Genomic DNA, 4,225 nt, shown 5'->3' with positions numbered 1-4,225 from the left:
TGAAGACATGCTTTATAATAAATTTTTCAAGAATCTTTTAAATTATAGAACACTTTTTAAACGTTTTATCTACCTAACTTTTAAAAAAGGTACATTTAAAAAATAGCAACTAAGCATTACAATAATTTCCTAATGATAATCCCTTATACAAAAAGCAATTTTAATAATAAGAAAGATAAGTACACAGTATAACCATCCTTTAAGAGGTATAGTTTTCAGAGTGAAATAATGACTGAAGATGATCAGCTAAAAAATATATATATATACATTTTTTTTTAAGAAACATCCATCACGGCCAGGCACAGTGGCTCATGCCTATAATCCTAGCATCTGGGAGGCTGAGGCCAGTGCCTTGCTTGAGCTCAAGAGTTCAAGATCAGCCTGAGCAAAGACAGACCTTGTCTCTACTAAAAATAGAAAAACTAGCCAGGAGGTGTGGCAGGCACCTGTAGTCCCAGCAACTCAGGAGACTCAGGCAGGAAGATTGCTTGAGTCCAAGAGACTGAGATAGCTGTGAGCTATGATGCCCTGGCACTCTACCTGGGATGAAAAAGTGAGACTCTGTCTCCAAAACTAAAATAAGAAAAGAAAGGAAAATAAAAAGAGGAAAGAGGAAAGGGAAAGAAAAGGAAAGGGAGGAAATGGAAAGAGGAAAAGGAAAGGAAGAAAGAGGCAAAGAAAGATCATAAACTTCCTATATTGGTCCAAATATTACTGAAAATAAGAATTAAGAAGTCAAAAATATTAAAGGAGACCACACATATAATAAATGGCTAAAATTTTAATAAATGACCATACCAAATGTTGACAAAAATGCAAATCAGGCTTAGCACCTGAAGCACGGTGGTTACAGAGCCTGCCACATGCACGTAGGCTGGTGGGTTTGAGCCTGGCCCAGGCCAGGTAAACCAACAATGACAACTGCACCAAGAAAATAGCCAGGTGATGTGACAGGTGCCTGTACTCCCAGCTACTTGGGAGGTGGAGGCAAGAGAATCACTTAAGACCAAGAATTTGAGGTTTCTGCATGCTGTGATCCCAGGGCACTCTACTGAGGGCAACATAGTGAGACTCTGCCTCAAAAAATAAATAAGTAAATAAATAATGCAAATCGGCTAGAACCCACAAATACGGCTAGTAGAAATGCAGTGACAGCCATTCTGGAAGAGAGTTTGGCAGTTCAATAAAAAGTGACTGATATTGATGAATATAATACCTATCATAGGACCCAAAAACCCCACTCCTAAGTATTAACTCAAGGAAACAAAAGCTTTTGTCCCTCACATAGACCTGAATGCAAATGCTTACAGAAGCTTTATTCATAATTTACCAAAACTGGCAACAAGTCAAATGACCATTAATTCATGAATGCATGAGCAAACTATAGTACCCTGAGAAAAAGGAATGCAGCTCAAAAAAAAGTAACAAAGCCAGTGGTGCCCTAGAGCTGGGTGGTACCAGCTCAAGAGTTCCTGTTGTTAAATTTTCAGGAATTTTCTGAGCCAGTTCAGGTAGCTTAATTGAGGCCATGGTGAAATTATTTAGGCTACAAGTAAATGCTATAATCAGGAATTCTGGGGGTGGGGGGGTGGGGTAAAGAGCAGGTGGTTAAAACATTTACCAGCCCATCAATGAACAAACTGCTGATACATGCAACAACTTAATAAATACCAAAAGTATTATGCTAAGTCAAAGAAACCACAAAAGCCTATTATACTGTATGATTCCATTTATATGTTATTCTAGAAAAGGCAAAACTATTAATACATTAATTAGATTAACACTGTCAAAGAAAGAAGACTGACTACAATGGGGCATGAGAAAATTTGGGGGGAGTAATGGAAACATCCTATGTCTTGACTGCGGTGAAGACTGCCAACTGTCTATGTCTGCAAAACTCTTACTATATATATACCTCAATAAACCTGACTTTGAAAAATTAAAGTAGGAAGGATTTAATTCTTAGTTCTTTTATGGATGATAAATGTACTATACATAGAAAGAGGGAACTGGACTTACTAAAAATATCAGGATGCCAGATTTTGACTCAACATAAATAGAGATTAAAAATGTGAAACAAAAAAAGTGACTATGTAATCACAGCAAACAACTAAAACCAGAGGGTGGATGATCCTGCCAAGGATGATGCAGAAATGCCCCTCCTTTGGGTATGACTTCAGACTAGGACCATTCAGAGTGGTTAGGATCAGTACGGTTTCTTCTTGCTAGGAGTTCATAGCTCCAAATCCCATGATAGTATGTGTTATGATAACCTCAGATATACTTTTCAATTCTAACTCAAATATTACTTACTCATTTTAACATCCATCAAATGCTATCACTGATTCAAAAACTAGTGTAGCCTGACTGTTAGAAGTACTGGCTCTGACCTTAATCATTCCGGGTTCAAATGTTGGCCCACCAGTGCCTGGGTGACTTGGAAATAGCTTCTATAAATATCTATTTCCCCATCTGTAAAAAGGAATTAACATTTTCCTGAGGTTTGAATGAGAATTCATGAAAAGATCTGGGCATTAAAATCTTAATCACAAACATTTCTTAGATTTAGAGATGAAGGGCATAAATTATCAAACCTAATCCTAACTTTCCAAATACAGGAAATGTATTCTTTAATTATATTATGTAGTAGTTCATAATCTTTTATGAAGCCAGATAATTTTGGGAATATAATCACTACATGGACTCTTTATCCAAGAAAATGCAAATACTGTATGCTACCTTCCACATGTGACTTCTGAGGATTGAAGGACCCTCACAAGCACAGGCATGAAATTAAGAACGCCTGATGTAAATTCTTAAAATTATCATGTTGGCAGTAAAATTTAAGAATCTTCAAAATAGAGAATCCAACTGATATTGAAATATTACAATTTTCATTCAGTTTTCTTTTCAATAGATTCTGCCAGTAAGAGCAGATCTTATTTCCTAATTTATATCTCCTTCTTGCCGAAATTTTAAGTTAGAAGTGTATTTTTCAGATGACTGCTTCAACTCATATAAAGAAAGTAGTAGTAGAAACTTCTGGCAGCTTGAGACAGAGTGGTCCAAAGGGTTAATGCGATGCTCAAATATCACAGAAGAGTTCTCAAGTCTAAAGCAATATACTGTACTTTTCAATACAAAAACATACCAACTTATTCCTATGCTGAGTCCCATGATAAGTTTTATTTTTCTTTTTGAAGTGGAATTTATTTTTTACTAGACTTAGGCATAAGTACATCCCGTTTTCTGTAAATCAGCATATTCTTGGTTCTGTTTCATGTTAGGTTTGTCTGGAAAACAGCCTGATAACAGAAACTAATTGTTCTCAATCTGCAACCAAATACCAACCTGGAAATTTGGAAATATACTGCCATTTCAAAAGAAAAGGTTTTGTTTTTCTTTCTCAATTGGTTCTCAAACTCGTAATACCCAGTTGGCACTAACCAGCTCATGCCTATTACTGAAGGAAAACAGTTTTTCGTATGCATAAGCACCATTTTCCCACAGAAAACACTTAACCATTTTGAAGATACTGAAAGTCCATGTAAATAACCTTTCAGTCTGGTTTTACCCCATTTTTACCGTGCGAGCTCAGAATTCAATGGTAAAAATCAATGAAACGCCGCACCTGAGGCTCAAACACCAGCTAGATAGCTTTGGTCAGAAAGGTCACATCTGCTTTTTAAACCCCGCCGTAAGCGTGAATGTTTGCGATGCCACCACATCCCCAGAAGCCGAGAATTGAAGCATCTCTGCTCCCTTCCCCAGGCGCGGCGTTCCCAGCACAGGCGCAGGGGATAAAGCCAGGAGAGGCCCGCAGCCCTGGAGACGGCGCCTGAGGGATGGAGGCCTCGCTCGGCGGCGCCCGGCTGGGGGTGGCTCCGAGACCCGAGACCCGAGCAGGTCCATAGGCGGGCCCCGGGCCTGCGCGCTCTCCCCGGGGGCCAGGCCCGCCAGGTGACGCCTGCCCTGGGGGCCAGAGGTGAGATGCAGCCCCCCCCCCCGCATATCCCAGTCGGGTCCCCCCGCCGGCGACCCCGACCCCACCGCGCCGGCGCCCTGCCCGGGCAGCAGCGGAGGGCACCGGCCGGGCGGCCCAGCGCGGCAGGCGGACCGCGGGGAGGACAGCAGCCGGGCCGCGGCCTGTCCCCGGGGGGAGCGGGTGCAGGGCCGCGAGTGGGCAGCGCCTCCGCCCCACACAAACAAAGCGGCGCGACCGCGC

Source organism: Otolemur garnettii, unplaced genomic scaffold (genome assembly GCF_000181295.1).
Source record: "Otolemur garnettii isolate 467f Iridium unplaced genomic scaffold, OtoGar3 scaffold00039, whole genome shotgun sequence".
NCBI lineage: Eukaryota > Metazoa > Chordata > Mammalia > Primates > Galagidae > Otolemur > Otolemur garnettii.
Note: the sequence above shows the minus strand (reverse complement) of the source record.